The sequence below is a fragment of the Schistocerca nitens genome, chromosome 11, assembly GCF_023898315.1.
Source record: "Schistocerca nitens isolate TAMUIC-IGC-003100 chromosome 11, iqSchNite1.1, whole genome shotgun sequence".
In the NCBI taxonomy this organism is placed as follows: domain Eukaryota; kingdom Metazoa; phylum Arthropoda; class Insecta; order Orthoptera; family Acrididae; genus Schistocerca; species Schistocerca nitens.
This window is the reverse complement of record NC_064624.1, coordinates 109,524,878-109,542,303: the sequence shown is the minus strand read 5'-3', so window position 1 is coordinate 109,542,303 and position 17,426 is coordinate 109,524,878. Positions and strand designations below refer to the sequence as shown.

The 17,426-nt window shown below is 42.2% G+C and overlaps 1 protein-coding gene across 3 annotated transcripts in view; it reads right to left on the bottom strand.

Moving 5' to 3' along the window:
- The window catches only part of LOC126213580 (uncharacterized), a 51,536-nt gene extending 39,152 nt beyond the window's left edge, over positions 1–12,384 (bottom strand). Inside the window, exon 1 of one of the 3 annotated variants that reach the window (XM_049941428.1) lies at positions 12,305–12,384. The gene's annotated coding sequence lies outside the window, so the exon portion shown is untranslated. Of the gene's footprint in view, positions 1–12,270 lie in introns of all 3 variants that reach the window. The other 2 variants (XM_049941429.1, XM_049941427.1) reach the window with 2 other exon arrangements.
- Between the last annotated feature and the right edge of the window lie 5,042 nt (positions 12,385–17,426).

Here is a 17,426-nt window from a genome sequence, read left to right as displayed (position 1 = left end):
GTACTAGTGAGAACCACGGCAGAAACGAACTTGCAATATTATTGAACTGAATGAAATAAAATCGCAAAAAAAAAAAAAAAAGGTTCAAATGGTTCTGAGCACTATGGGACTTAACATCTGAGGTCATCAGTCCCCTAGAACTTAGAACTACTTAAACCTAACTAACCTAAGGACATCACACACATCCATGCCCGAGGCAGGATTCGAACCTGCAACCGTAGCAGTCGCGCGGTTCCGGACTGCGCACCTAGAACCGCTATACCGCCGCGGACAGCAATAAAATCGCCATAACTTGTCAACGGTTTGCTTTAGGACGTTAAAACTGCACGGTTAGCCACGGGGCATGATGGGAATTAATATCCGCATGCGTTTGGTTTGCTTTAGCGACGAAGCCCACTTTAATTTGCGTAGATTCGTCGATAGGCGAAACAAGCGCATTTGGGGGACTGAGAATCCGCACTCCGCAGTCGAGAAATCTCTCCACCCTCAACGGGTCACGTAGTAATCGGTGCGGTACTCCTCGATGGCACGGTGACTGCCGAACGGTACGTGAAGGGTTTGGAAAACGATTTCATCCCCATTATCCAAAGACACCCTGATTTCGACAAGATGTGACTCGTGCAAGGCAGAGCTCGATACCATCGAAGCAGGAGAGTGTCTGATGTCCATGAGAAGCACTTTGGGGACCGCATTCTGGCTCTGGGGTCTCAAGGGTCTCTACTGGCCGCCATATTCTCCGGACCTGATCACATGCGACTCCTCATTGTGCGGCTATATTAAAGACAAGGTGTACAGCAGTAACCCCAAGACCACTGCTTAAACGAAGACAGCCATTCAGGAGGTCATCGACAGCGGGCCATGCAGAATTGCACTTTTCGTGTGCACCACATCATCGACAATTATGGCAGGCATATCGAACGTCTCATAACCCATGGACGAATATCAGTAGTCATATTCACATGCTGCACGCCCGACAGCTTGTGACTAATTCGCGATTTTTCTAATACAGTTGAATAATTCTGACCCTGTAGATTATTTTGCTACAGCTGTGTTATTGGTTGCATGTGAGCAGTGAACGATGTTTTGCATCGTGTGAAGGATCAAAATTTCTTGAAATGTTTGCACATAGTTTTGATAATTACAGCTTTGAGAAAAAAAGAAATCTGCAAGGATATGTTCTGCTTTTACGCTGTACTCCTGCACTTTATTTATGATTATTTGTTAATGACTTTGCTTAGAATCCACAATGAAGTGAGATCACCATTCACAGATCTTTCAGTAATATCAATAAATATTTATGAATGATGAACTGTAATTCGATTGTGTTAGTCAACTTTATTATCCCTACGGTTTTGATTGTTCAGTCCATTTCTCAATACTCCGCTAAACATCCTATAAACTGTTAGACAAATTGATCATTTCTTATCTGCGTACCGGCGCATTAAAACACCAGTGTGTGACTAACTTCTGTGACACATAAAGGCGAGTCAGCCGCAGTGCAGGTCAGATATTCCGGCCTTGCGACGTCCAGACACCGCTGCCAGAAGGTAGGGAAGAGACTCATTTGTAAAAAAATTGTACAGCTTAGGATTTATCTCCTTTGAACACCGAGCCGAAAGTTTTGTTATATGTAAATTCGCGAATTCTTTTGACTGTAGCGTAATACGAAGTTTCCTACTCACAGTACAGAACTCTAAAATAGGAAAAATAAATTATTTAATGAAGCAACTCAATTCTACTGCTCTGCAAGTCCTGTGGACAAAAGAAAATAAGCTGTATGATTCAACGAATTGGAAAGATACATTACATCTGCTGACTTCAAATAAAATGCTGAGTAGTTTTATCCTTCTGTTAGGTCAGTGAAAATATTGAAGTGATAAGTCCCCACATTACGGCATCGAAATGGGGGATGACAGAGATAACCGACATACTACACTTTTTTCCAAAATTGTTTCTCTGAGGAAGATCTTACAGTGGTTCCTTATTTAATTCGTCAAGTGAGCGCCTGAATGACATATGCCGAAATAAACGTCCATTGGGCACAAAAACTACTGACATCACTCTACAGAGGAATACCCACTGGATCTGACAGAATGTCAATCTGTTTCTATTTAGAGTATGCGAAAGAATTTTCTACTCTTCTAGAAGCAGTGTACCGTATGTCATTTCAGGAGCGAAGCGTTCCTAGATTTGGAATTGTCTCTTCTCAGTTCCTGATTGTATTGCTGTTGTTGATGTGGTCTTCAGTCCTGACACTGGTTTGATGCATCTGTCCACACTACTCTATCCCGCGCAAGCTTCTTCATCTCCCAGTACCTACTGCAACCTACATCCTTCTGAATCTCACTTAGTGTATTCATCTCTTGGTCTCCCACTACGATTTTTACCCTCCACGCTGCCCTCCAATACTAAATTGGTGATCCCATGATGCCTCAGAACATGTCCTACCAACCGATCCCTTCTTCTAGTCAAGTTGTGCCACAAACTTCTCTTCTCAGCAATCCTATCCAACACCTCCTCATTACTTATGTGATCTACCAACCTAACTTTCAGCATTCTTCTGTAGCACCACATTTCGAAAGCTTCTATTCTCTTCTTGTCCAAACTATTTATCGTCCATGTTTCACTTCCATACGTGGCTACACTCCATACAAATACTTTCAGAAATGACTTCCTGACACTTAATTCTATACTCGATGTTAACAAATTTCTCTTCTTCAGAAACGCTTCCCTTCCCATTGCCAGTCTACATTTTATGTCCTCTCTACTTCGACCATCATCAGTTATTTTGCTCCCCAAATAGCAAAACTCCTTTACTACTTTCAGTGTCTCACTTCCTAAACTAATTCCCTCAGCATCACCCGAATTCATTCGACTACATTCCATTATGTTCGTTTTGCTTTTGTTGATGTACATCTTATATCCTCCTTTCAAGACACTGCCCATTCCGTTCAACTGCTCTTCCAAGTCCTTTGCTGTCTCTGACAGAATTACAATGTCATCGGCGAACCTCAAGGTTTTTATTGCTTCTCTATGGATTTTAATACCTACTCCGAATTTTTCTTTTGTTTCCTTCACTGCTTGCTCAATATACAAATTGAATAACATCAGGGAGAGGCTACAGCCCTGTCTCACCCCCTTCCCAACCACTGCTTCCCTTTCATGCCCCTCAACTCTTATAACTGCCATTTGGTTTCTATACAAATTGTAAATAACCTTTCGCTCCCTATATTCTACCCTTGCCACCTTCAGAATTTGAAAGAGAGTATTCCAGTCAACATTGTCAAAAGCTTTCTCTAAGTCTACAAATGCTAGAAACGTAGGTTTGCCTTTCCTTAATCTAGCTTCTAAGATAAGTGTAGGGTCAGTATTGCCACACGTCTTCCAATATTTCTACGGAATCCAAACTGATCTTCCCCGAGGTCAGCTTCTACTAGTTTTTCCATTCATCTGTAAAGAATTCGCGTTAGTATTTTGCAGCTGTGACTTATTAAACTGACAGTTCGGTAATTTTCACATCTGTCAACACCTGCTTTCTTTGGGATTGGAATTATTATATTCTCCTTGAAGTCTGAGGGAATTTCGCCTGTCTCGTACATCTTGCTCACCAGATGGTAGAATTTGGTCAGGACTGGCTCTCCCAAGGCCGTCAGTAGTTCTAATGGAATGTTGTCTACTCCTGGGACCTTGTTTCGACTCAGGTCTTTCAGTGCTCTGTCAAACTCTTCACGCAGTATCATATCTACCATTTCATCTTCATCTACATCCTCTTCCATTTCCATAATATTGTCCTCAAGTACATCGCTCTTGTATAGACCCTCTGTACACTCCTTCCACCTTTCTGCTTTCCATTCTTTGCTTACAACTGGGTTTCCATCTGAGCTCTTGATATTCAAACAAGTGGTTCTCTTTCCTCCAAATGTCTCTTTAATTATCCTATAGGCAGTACCTATCTTACCCCTAGTGATATATGTCTCTACATCCTTACATTTGTCCTCTAGCTATCCCTGCTTAGCCATTTTGCACTTCCTGTCGATCTCATTTTTGAGACATTATATTCCTTTTTGCCTGCTTCATTTACTGCATTTTTATATTTTCTCCTTTCATCAATTACATTCAATATTTGTTCTGTTACCCAAGGGTTTCTACTAGCGCTCGTCTTTTTGTCTACTCGATCCTCTGCTGCCTTTACTATTTCATCTCTAAAAGTTACCCATTCTTCATCTACTGTATTTCTTTCCTCCATTCTTGTCAGTCGTTCCCTAATGCTCTCCCTGAAACTCTCTGCAACCTCTGGTTCTGTCTGATTATGAGGGTCCCATCTCCTTAAATTCCCACCTTTTTGCAGTTTCTTCAGTTTTAATCTACAGTTCATAACCAATAGATTGTGGTCAGAGTCTACATCTGCCCCTGTAAATGTCTTACAATTTAAACCTGGTTCCTAAATCTCTGTCTTACCATTATATAACCTATCTGAAACCTCCCAGTATCTCCAGGCTTCCTCCATGTATAAATCTTCTTATATGATTCTTGAACCAAGTGTTAGCTATGATTAAGTTGTGCTCTGTGCCAAATTCTACCAGGTGGCTTCCTCTTTCATTTATTAGGCACAATCCACATTCACCTACTACGTTTCCTTCTCTCCCTTTTCCTACTACCGAATTCCAGTCACCCATTACTATTAAATTTTCGTCTCCCTTCACTATCTGAATAATTTCTTTTATTTCGTCATACATTTCTTCAAGTTCTTCGTCATCTGAAGAGCTAGTTGGCATACAAACTTGTACTACTGTAGTAGGCGTGGGCTTCGAGTCTATCTTGGTCACAATAATGCGTTCATTATGCTGTTTGTAGTAGCTTACCCACATTCATATTTTTACTCATTATTAAACCTTTTCCTGCATTACCCCTACTTGACTTAGTATTTATAACCCTGTATTCGCCTGACCAAAAGTCTTGTTCCTCCTGCCACCGAACTTCACTAATTCCCACTATATCTAACTTTAACCTATCCATTTCCCTTTTTAAATATTCTAACCTACCTGCCCAATCCGTAGAACGCCAGTTTTCTTTCTCCTGATAATGACGTCCTCTTGAGTAGTCGCCGCCCGGAGATCTGAATGGGGGACTATTTTACCTCTGGAATATTTTACCCAAGAGGACGCCATCATCATTAACCATACAGTAAAGCTGCCTGCCCTCAGGAAAAATTACGGCTGCAGTTTCCCCTTGCTTTCAACTGTTTGCAATTCCAGCACAGCAAGGCTGTTCTTTTTTTTTTTTTTTTTAGTGTTACATGGCCAGATCAGTCAATCATCCAGACTGTTGCCCCTGCAACTACTGAAAAGGCTGCTGCCCCTCTTCAGGAACCACACGTTTGTCTTGCCTCTCAGCAGATACCCCTCCATTGTGGTTGCACCTATGGTACGGCTATCTGTATCACTGAGGCACGCAAGCCTCCCCACCAACGGCAAGGTCCATGGTTCATGGGGGGGTCTAATTGTATCAGAATTACTTCTAATTGTATTGTATTAGAAGTAAAAAAAAGGAAATGGAACGTTATCTACACCTTGTACAGAAATTGAACTGCAGTTATAAGGACATGAAACGATAGCTTTGAAGCCTTTAGCGTACGTAATTGAATCTGCACATTGAGTGTCTTGTGAAGAAACCAAGGACAAATTGAGCAAGGAAATAAAAAACTAAGGGAGAGGAATTGTAAAATTGAAGGTTATCTGACGAAACTGTAATTATGTCATAAACAGCAAATGATTTGAAAGATCAGTTGAACATAATGGATACAGTCTTGAAAATAGGGTGTAAAATGAGCATGAATAAAAGTGTAACAATAGTTCTGAAATGTCGTCGAATTATATGAAGTGATGACTAGAGAATTAGGCTAGGAAATGAGTAAGTAAAAGCAGTTGCTAAACTTTGTTATACGGAGAGGAAAATAATTGTTGATTGCCAATGTAGATGGGATATAAAATGCTGACTGGAACATCACGAAAAGAATTACTGAAAGGAAGGAATCTATTAAGATCTGATATCAATTTAAGTGCCAGTTAGTGGTATCTGTTACGAGTGCAGCCGTAATTGGAAGTGAGACGTGTAGGATGAATAGTTCAGACAAGGAGATAATGGTACATTTTGAAATGTGGTGCAACAGGAGGACGCAGAAGATTAGATGGGTAGATTGAATAAGAAATAAACATGTAATAGATACAAAATAAAATACAGATATTTTATCTTGAGTGTAATCGTTCAACTGTACAATACTTTCTGTCACTGAAATGAAATGTCGTGTGACGAGCGCCTCCCGTCGGGTAGACCGTTCGCCTGGTGCAGGTCTTCCGATTTGACGCCACTTCGGCAACTTGCGCGTCGATGGGGATGAAATGATGATGATTAGGGCAACACAACACCCAGTCCCTGAGCGGAGAAAATCTCCGACCCAGCTGGGAATCGAACCCGGGCCCTTTGGATTGACATTCTGTCGTGCTGACCACTCAGCTACCAGGGGCGTCTCTTAGCATTTGTGTAGAGTCACAGATACAGAACATGCAGTATTTTCGTTGGATGAAAGGATAGACTCTTATTGTATGACTCCTTCATATGGCGGACGGTCATGTATTTATTTCAGAAAAGGATCAGAATTCGAAGCAACATATGACCTTAGCACGATAAGTACAGAAAAACTCTGCTACATCGGCTATTTAATGGCCAAGAAATTAATCAATATGTATGTGTTTATCTCGATCTCCTGGTGATAGTGCGGACATTTTCCTCAATAAATTAACATAAGTACCAGCTAAAATCTCAAGTAGAATAGTCTACATATTGTTGTGTGAAGACATAAACATGAAGACGAGTATCACAAAAGAAACTAGTAGCATCCCCACAAACATCCTTCAGAGTTTAGGGATGTCCCAGTTGGTCAATAGTACAACAATGGCTACTACAACAAAGGGATCAGTGATTGACCATGTGGCCAAAAGTATAGACAGAGAAAAGTGTGAAATAGCTGTACAAGATCTTAGATTATCAAAGCGTTTCTGTCAAATAACAGTAAAATCGGGTATGGAAAATTCCCTAAACTCCAAACTTATGAAACATATTTATCAGAAATCAAAGTACAAGATTTTCCAAAAGAACCAGCAAACCAAACCTGGGATGAATTGTAATGAGAAACGAATGTAAATGTAAAATCGTCTATATTCTCATCATTATTTAAATTGAATTTTCAAAAGACCTTTTGAAAAGCACCCAAATCACTAAAAATGTTTCATAAAAATAAATGAATAACAGCAGTTGTTAAGAAATCTTTCCAAATGCTTCTGTACCTCAGCCAGAATTATTAAATCTTTATCGCACGTGGCGAAAGATTTAAAAACGTTGCTAACTGCGGCAAAAAGTCATAAGTACACTTTTGTTGCTAGAACAACAGAGCAAGAAGCTAGTAAAACTATGCAAAACTAAAATATGAAAGGTCAAAAAGATTAGATGAAGTAACAATGTGTGTACTGAAACACTGCATAGAGAGTGTACATGCTCCCTTAATACACACGACAGACGAGTTCTTAACATCAGGGAAATTTCCAGAATGTTTAAAACAGGCAAGATTTGCACCCCTGCTAAAGAGAGGTAAGCAGACAGTATAGAAAATTTGTGGCCCATTGCGCTGTTGCGACCATTCTGGAAAATATGAACATTTATGAAAGATTAATGAGTTACTTGAATAAATACATTTTAAGAGAATAATTGTTTGACTCTCGAAGTAGTAGGAGTATAGAATGAGCCATAGTGTAATCATAACTTAATGCTCTTGACAAAGATAAGTGTGTCACACGTAGTTTTTAGATGATTCGATTGCTTGTGATACTGTTGACCATAACATTCTACTAAATAAGGTTGAAACATTAGTGATAAGAGCAGTAGCTAGTGACTGGTTCTGACCATACCTATCACACAGGGTAAAAAATCATACAGATAACACATACCTCAAACAAGCCTAAGGTCTTAGTAAAGCATTTATCAGAGTCAAAACATATTAATACAAGAGTGCCTGAGGGTAGCATTTTAGGAACAATACTCTTCCTGATATACATCGAAGGCTCTCCCACTACTGACAGTCATGGAGAAATAATATCTTTGCTGATCTCTGAGAAAAGTAGGGAACTCCTTGTAGAGGGAGCAAACAAGGCCCTTAAGGAGTTTTACAGTCGGAAAATAAGCAATAATGTGACATTTAACATAAAGAGAACAAACGTCATGAATTTCAGTTTGAAGAGGGAAAGTGATCCTATTCATTTAAATGTAGTGGCACCTCTATAGACAATGTAGCAAATGAAAAGCTTCTAGGGATGAATACTGAATCTCAGTTGAACAGCGAAAGGTACTTGCTACGTGATGTATTCAGCATCCTTTTCCCTTAGAGACCCGCCGTCATTACACACTGAAGCACCAAAGAAACTGGTATAGGCATATGTAATCAAATACAGAGATACTTCTAAAAGGCAGAATACGGAGCTGTGGTCGTCAACGCCTACATAAGACAACAAGTGTCTGACGGAGTTTTTACATCGGTTACTAATGCTACAATGGCACTTCATCAAGATTCAAGTGAGTTTGAACGTGAAGTTACAGTTCGGCGCACGAGGGATGGACACAGCATCTCCGAGGCAGCGATGAAGTGGGGGTTTTCCAGTACGACGATTTCACGAGCCTACCGTGAATACCGGGAGACCAGTAAAACATCAAATATGCTACATCACTGCGGCCGGAACAAGATCCTGGAAGAATGGGACCAATGATGACTGAATAGAATCATTCATCTTGACAGAAGTGCACCCATTCCCCAAATTTCTGCAGATTTCAATGCGAGTGTCAGTGACCGAACCATTCAACGAAACGTGATTGATACGGCCTTTCGGAGCCGAAGGCTCGCTTGTGTAACCTTGATGACAGCACAGCACAAAGATTTTCGTCTCGCCTGGACCTCTCAATACCGAAATTGTGTTACTGACGACTGCAAACTTGTAGCCTGGTCGGGTGGGTCTCGTTTCAGATTATATCGAGCGGACGGACGAGTACGATTATGGAGACAAGCTCTTGAATCCATGGACCCGGCATTTCAGCAGGGGACTGTTATAGCTCGTTCAGGCTCTGTAATAGTGTGGGTCATGTTCAGTTGGAGTGATATGGAACCCCACATATATCTAAATCCGACACTAACAGGTGACGTGTGCGTAAGAATCCTGTCTGCTCACCTCCACCGATTCACGTCCGTTGTGCATTCCTACGGGGTTGTCCTATTCCAGCAGGACAATTCCAGATATGAACATTATTGAGCATATCTGGGATGCCTTGCAACGTGCTGTTTAGAAGAGATCACCACACTCTCGTACTCCTACGGATTTATGGACAGCCCTGCAGGATTCATGGTGTCTATGCCCTTCAGCATTACTTCAGACATTAGTCGAGTCTGTGGCACGTCGTGTTGCGGCACTTCTGCGCACTCGAGGGAGCCCTGCACGCTACCAGTTTCTTCGACTCTTCAGTGTATAACAGCCAGCATCTTGTAGTTACATACTGTTCATATGTACGCTCAAATCTTGATTATAATATTCTCTTCTGGGAATCAAATGTACAAAATACGAACACAATTTTCAAAACTGCAGAAAAGTGTCATATCATAAGTAACCAAGCGTAGAACTGGAGGTGATTGCAAAGATCTGTTCAAAACACTGGGGTCTTAAGTGCACCGTGTGTGTACATTAACAAACAAGTTGTACACATGATAGATGACATTCGCTTTTACTGTCCGAAGAGCTGGAACAAGATGAAGACGGAACTTACTTTAGCAAGAAAAAATAAGCATAATTTTAAGTAAAGGAATAAAACTGCACACTAAGTTTCCGAAGGAGACTACGGAAATTGCTTGCTCAATATACAGATTGAATAACATCGGGTATAGGCTACAACCCTGTCTCACTCCCTTCCCAACCACTGCCCTTTCATGGCCCTCAATTCTTACAACTGCCATTTGGTTCCTGTACCAATTGTAAATAGCCTTTCACTATTCTACCCCTGCCCCCTTCAGTATTTGAAAGAGAATATTCCAATCAACATTGTCAAAAGCATTCTCTAAGTCTACGAATGCTATAAACGTAGATTTGCCTTTCTTTAATCTTTCTAAGGTAAGTGTAGGGTCAGTATTGCCTCACGTGTTGCAACATTTCTACGGAATCCAAACTGACCTTCTCCGAGGTCGACTTGTACTAGTTTTTACAGTCGTCTGTAAATAATTCTTGTTAGTACTTTGCAGCTGTCACTTATTAAACTGATAGTTCGGTAATTTTCACATCTTTTAACGCCTGCTTTCTTTGGGATTGGAATTATTATATTCTCCTTGAAGTCTGAGGGTATTTCGCCAGTGTCATACATCGTGCTCACCAGATGGTAGAGTTTTGTCAGGGCTGGTTCTCCCAAGGCTATCAGTACTTCTAATTTAATTTTGTCTACGCCCTGGGCCTTGTTTAGACGTAGATCTTTCAGTGCTCTGTCAAACTCTTCATGTAGTATCATATCTCCCATTTCATCTTCATCTACATCCTCTTCCATTCCCTGAATATTGTCCTCAAGTACATCGCCCTTGTATAGACCCTCTACATACTCCGTCCAACTTTCTACTTTCTCATCTTTGCTTCGAACTGCGTTTCCATCTGAGCTCTTGATATTCATACAAGTGGTTCTCTTTCCTCCAAAGGTCTCTTTAATTATCCTATAGGCAGTACCTATCTTACCCTTAGTGATATATGTCTCTACATCCTTACATTTGTCCTCTAGCTATCCCTGCTTAGCCATTTTGCACTTCCTGTCGATCTCTTTTTTTGAGACGTTATATTCCTTTTTGCCCGCTTCATTTACTGCATTTTTATATTTTCTCCTTTCATCAATTACATTCAATATTTGTTCTGTTACCCAAGGGTTTCTACTAGCGCTCGTCTTTTGGTCTACTTGATCCTCTGCTGCCTTTACTATTTCATCTCTCAAAGTTTCCCATTCTTCATCTACTGTATTTCTTTCCTCCATTCTTGTCAATCGTTCCCTAATACTCTCCCTGAAACTCTCTGCAACCTCTGGTTCTGTCTGATTATGCGGGTCCCATCTCCTTAAATTCCCACCTTTTTGCAGTCTCTTCAGTTTTAATCTACAGTTCATAACCAATAGATTGTGTTCAGAGTCCACATTTGCTCGATGGAAATGTCTTACAATTTAAAACCTGGTTCCTAAATCTCTGTCTTACCATTATATAACCTATCTGAAACCTCCCAGTATCTCCAGGCCTCTTCCATGTATACACCCTTCTTTCATGATTCTTGAACCAAGTGTTAGCAATGATTGAGTTATGCTCTGTGCAAAATTCTACCAGATGGCTTCCTCTTTCATTCCTTGCCCCCATTCCATATGCACCTACTACATTTCATTCTCTTCCTTTTCCTACTATCGAATTCCAGTCACCCATGACTATTAAATTTTCGTCTGCCTTCACTGTCTAAGTAATTTCTTTTATCTCATCATACATTTCACCAATCTCTTCATCATCTGCGGATCTAGTTAGCATACAAACTTATACTACTGAGCTAGGCGTGGGCTTCGTGTTTATCTTGGCCACAATAATGCGTTCTCTATGCTGTTGGTAGTAGCTTGCCAGAGCTCCAATTTTTTTTTATTCGTTATTAAACCCACTCCAGCAACTGTCGCCTGAAACGTCCTGGCAGATCAGAACCGTGTGCCGGACCGAGACTCGAATTCGGGACATTTGCCTTTCGCGGGAAAGTGCTCTGCCAGGAAGATTCATATTAGGTACACTCTGGTGCGGAGGGAAAATTTCATTGCGGAAGCCTCGCCTGCTTCAGTTGTCATTTAGGTCCGACAAGCATACGTCAAAAGCAACATTCGTTCTGGAACCTGTATCAAAACCATCCAACTCCGTACAATAATAACTAATGCTGGCGGCACCATTATTTACATTGTGTTGTAAGAAGGTGTATTTACTAAAGATCATAGCTGACGTGAGACAATACAGGAGTTCATAATAAGAGCTGTCGCGCTACAGGTAGAGGAAAATAGTTGGGAAAAGTAAAAAACATCTCAGTCTCCCTTTAGTTTTGCCCCGTTTTCATACCCGCCGCTTTTAAGTGTGGATAACACTGAGAACACAAGAATGTCAAATAGAGGGAAGTTAGACGCACAGTATCTACCTACCGTATGTTGATGGAGGGAGTACGTGGAGACTCACCAGACACGTCGGGCGCCGCGGCAGCCAGTGCAGTGGTGGTCGGCAGCGAGACTCGCCTCCTGTGCTGGACTGGGCTGTCGCCTCCCACCCACTCTGTCCGCAGTTTTCCTCGAGACCCCCTCCCTCCCCCACTCCTTCCCCCTCACCCCTCCGCACCGACAACGATAACCCTTGCATAGGTCTGCCGTTCGAACTATTTCTGCCATGTGATCTTAGCCGAAACACTAAGAATTCTTGCTCTTACGCAAAGGCTGTAAGTGAATTAATATCGCGTATTCTGTCGCCCAGTGGCCATTCTGGCACCGTAATGCAAAGTGATGCATTCGGTATTTCTAAACTGTTTCACCGCGAAATACGGTCCCTCCTTTCAACCATCGCACGAAGCCCCAAATTGCAGAGACTGAGATAAGCGATCGCGGAACAGTGTGGCTGGAACCTCTGACTAGCAGAAAGCCACGTGGGCCACATCAGATGCTGTTCGTTCCCAGCCTCAGTCCACTCCATTCCCCGGTAGCGACGTACTTGCCCACCACGAGGTGTTCATTTCAGTGGCCTTTCTCTCTCCTTCTCCGACATACGCACCCCGGACAGACAATTACTCGCCCTCTGGAGGCGTCTCTCACTTGCCGTCAGCACTACGTCCAGCCATGAGAGTGGTCCCGGTCCAGCGATGCGCCCTACAATTGATGACCAGATTTGTAGATCTACAACATTGAGAAGATCTTGACTGCTACATTTCTCTCGCTGTTCCAAACAGTCCTTGGCCTTTTCTATATTCTTCCTGTTGGAGGAGAAGGCGTTCGCGCCTGAAAGTGTATAAAGATGTCGATAATCTTGTGATTGAGAGGGGAAACAACACGAGGAAGCTGTTTGACACCGAATTTTCGAGATTCTTTTGGGGTGGGAAGATTTAATCAGAATTATAAGCAATTTTTATATCACTTAATTCATATTTCGAACAGTTTTTGTGAATTTTATTGAATAATTTCAGCCAAAATTAACAAAGTTAGGCTGGTCTAGCGGTTCTAGGCGCTCAGTCCGGGACCGCGCGACTACTACGGTCGCAGGTTCGAATCCTGCCTCGGGCATGGATGTGTGTGATGTCCTTAGGTTAGTTAGGTTTAGGTAGTTCTAAGTTCTAGGAGACTGATGACCACAGATGTTAAGTCCCATAGTGCTCAGAGCCATTTGCACCATTTTTTAACAAAGTTAGGCTGTGATGTCCGCTGAAGATTGTGAGTATAGTTCTCCAATTGCGTGCAGTGCAGCCATTCCGATTTTCATCTGAAATCAAAAAGTTTGATTTCACATTAATAGCTTATTTTCTAAGAATATGAAGCTCAGTGCAGGTGAAAATAATGAATATTAAAATGTCTGCAGGCGTTGGAACAATTTACTTCGTTTTTCAGGATAGTTTTTCTCTAATTAAGCATAGAAAAATACCCTTAAAACCATGATATCGTCTCACACGGTGGTTCAAATATTTCGTAATTTTATAAAGAATCATACTATCAAATTTCATAATGATCGGTTCTCTACTTTTTTAGTTAGATTGCACGCAAACGTCAAAAAAGTCATTTCGAGATGAACGCTTTTGAAAAATAAATTCACGGGAACTAGAAATTCTAGGAAGTTAACAATAATGTAAAATGCTTTCCGATCAATCTGCGACTCCAGCAGCAAATAGTAACCCTTCGTCTTCCTCATATGCCTCGTTTTGCGCTTGCAGCTGTTCTTCCCGAGTTTTCTGACCTTCTTTCGATTCCAATCAACTAAGTGTAAAATTCGATGACCCGGTAAAAATGCAACTATTACGTTACTTGAGATACGTGCGTGAATAATGTACTGATGGAAAGAGAAAACTCTCAAGTTTTACATGATTCTCGCCAAGTAGCAGTAGTGTGCACCCACTTCAGTTCTAGTAAAGACAAGAGACAGCGTTTTGTGTTCTACGTTTTGTGCAGTGCGGGACGGTAATAACTTTTCAGCGTGACTTTCGTACTGGGTATGGTGTGGATCCTGCTACAGCACAGCTACAGCACATTAGACGATGGCACGAACACCTGCGAGAAACAGGTTGTTTCCGTAAAGGCAAATCGCCGGGACATCTGCGAGTGTCTGACACAAACGTCGAACGCATCCGCCATAGTTTCACAAGGAGTCTGCAGAAATCCGTTCGCCGTGCAGGCCGACAGCTCAACATGCCTCCGATATCCGTCTGGCGTGTGTTGCGTAGACGTTTACACGTGAAACCGTACAAAATTCAGCCACTGCAAGCTCTTCGTGAAGGCGACAAACAACAACGTGTGTTCTGTAATTTCTTTGTCAGCAAGATGGAGGGTGACAGTTTTCTTCCACCCTTAGTGTTAAGTGACGACGCAACATTCCATTTAAAGGAAAGGTGGGCCGTAATGCTGCGAGAGTATGGGGTACGGAACAACGACATGAAGTTGAACAACATGAGAGGGATTCTCCAAAATTGAATGTGTTTTGTGCAGTTAGACGGTAAAAGATGTACGGTCCATTTTGCTTTGCCGAGAACACTGTTACAGGAAGCATAAGCCTCGATATGCTTGTGAGCGATCCTATCCCACAGTTGGAGACTGGATTCGAACGACTTCATTTACCAACAGGATGGGGCACCACCACACTGGCATCTGGAAGTGCGGGAATTTTTAAATCAAAGGATTACTGAACGATGGATCGATCGCACTGAACCAAATGATTCACCCTTACATTACTGGCATCCAGGTCACCGGTCCTCACCGTATGTGATTATTTCTTATGGGGGGTTTATAAAAGACTGTGTTTATTTGCCTCCATTACCAACAACAATGAGTGAACTGAGACATCGCATGACAGCAGCTGTGGAGGCTGTAACTCAAGACATGCTCGCTGCAGTGAGGAGCAGTTTGAATACCGGATTGACATTTGCCATTCATGTCAAGGGAAGCATATTGAACACATACGAAAAGGTATGAAAAAGAAACTTTTTCAGTTTCTCGTTAATGAAAAAAGGATATTCATTGTACGAGGGTCGCTGAGTAAGTAATGTTCCACATTTTGTTTGGAAAATGCGTTAATGTACAAAGACAAATGTCCTTGTTGATGCTTCACATTTTATGTTTGTTCTGTGCTCGGTGAAGTTTCGAACCGTTCTGGCAGATGGCAGAGCCGTAGTACAACGTCAACATGGCGTCTACATACGACAAACGTTACAAGCAGCGTGGTGTTATTGAATTGTTGTGTGCGGAAAGACGAACTGGGGTGAACATCCATAAAATTTTGCGTACAGTCTATGGCGATGATGCAGTTGATAGGAGTACAGTTGGTCGATGGGTAAAGAAAGTTACAGTTTCAGAAAATTCAGAAACAGAACTCCATGATTAGCCATGCTCGGTACGTCTTGTCACAGCCACTGCTCCAGACATGCTGAGTCGTGCGGAAGCCATTATTCGTGCCGACCGGCGCATCACAACTCAACAATTGCCTCGACAGTTGTCGGCCAGCATTGGAAATGCGTCTGCAATGATCGAGACTCACGGTTATGCAAAGAGGTGCTCACGATTGGTTCCACGAATGCTCTCAGCGGACCACAAGATTAAAAGAAAAGCCATTTCATCTGAAGTTTCGAGACCGACGGAGGGACCTTTCTGTCATGGATCGTTACCGGTGACGAAAGATGGGTGCGCCACTTTGTGCCGCAAACAAAAAGGCTGTCGATAGAGTGGCATCATCCTCATTCACCACAAAAGAAGGAATTCAAGACAACCCCCTCTGTCGGAAAAGTCCTGATAGCAGTATTCTGGGGTTGTCATGGCGTCATTCTGGTAGATGTGATGCCAAGGTAGTCAACCATCAATTCATTGACATACCTGAATAAAGAACCGTTACCGACATGTCCGATCGGACAAGAATCCAGATCTTGGTCCTACACGATAATGCATGCCCGCACATAAGTATGAGTACTCGGGAACACATCGCCAAACTGGGTTGTACATCATTGCGGCATCCATCCTGCCGTCCAGACCTGCCCCCCCCCCCCCCCCCACACACACACATCCATCTCTTTGGGCCGCTTAAAGATTCTCTACGGGGAACACTGGTGATGACGAAAGTGCCAGTTATGCAGTGAAAACATGGCTACGCCCGCAGGACAAGAGCTTTTACCAGCGGGGAGTACATGCTCTTCCACAACATTGGGGTACAGCCAAAGATCGTGATGGAGACTACGTAGAAAAATAGGACATGAACAAGACATGTTGATGTATATTGTCACAAAATTCTGAGCCTTAACAATATATACGTTCTGAGGAAAAAATGTGGGGCATTACTTAATGAACCAACCTCCTATATCTTTGTTAGTTTCAAAAATGTAGACGTTCCAATTCGGATGATTCTTTTTCATACACCCTGTGTAATGAAAACGGCGATATAATTTGACGTGAACTGTATATTAAACATATCATAAAATGTGCAGACAGAGAGTGACTTTACGTCTTTTTCCTCATGTGCAGCGCCCTTATTCGCAGTTTTTCTGTTGCTCAGCTGCACTGGTGAGTAATTACTTCTCAGAAAAGAAAAAATAAACCTTGATAGCGACAGCTGGCGGTCGAGGTCACTGGTTCACAAGCGATATGCGGCGCCTCGCCTTCGCTGAGTCGGCGGCTCCCTACGTCACACCGACAAAGCGCGGTGCACTGGAGAGGGTGTTTCAGTTCGCAGAGTTGCAACATGGCGAGCGAGGCAGGAACGTAGTGGAACCCATCCTCCCCCCCCCCCCCCCACCTCGAGTGTTTGTGATATAACGTAAAAAAATTTAAAAAGATTAAATTATTCAAACATATGTTCATTTTGTACTGCGCATCTTTCTCGAGGGTTTGATGTATAAAATATATATGTTCGATGATTTGTGAGACAAGTTATTCGGTCTTAAGTATGCCAAACTGGAGTGCCACGCTTCTTCACACAGCATTCGTCTATCACACGCCACTGTATTTTTCTCTGTGGAATTCGATCGTGTATATTTTGCAGTGCAAGCCATCAAGGAATTTAAATTGTCCTGTGGTGTCTTTCCTGCTCCTAGTCATTCGGTTTCACATCCTGCCTCCTCCTAAGAAAG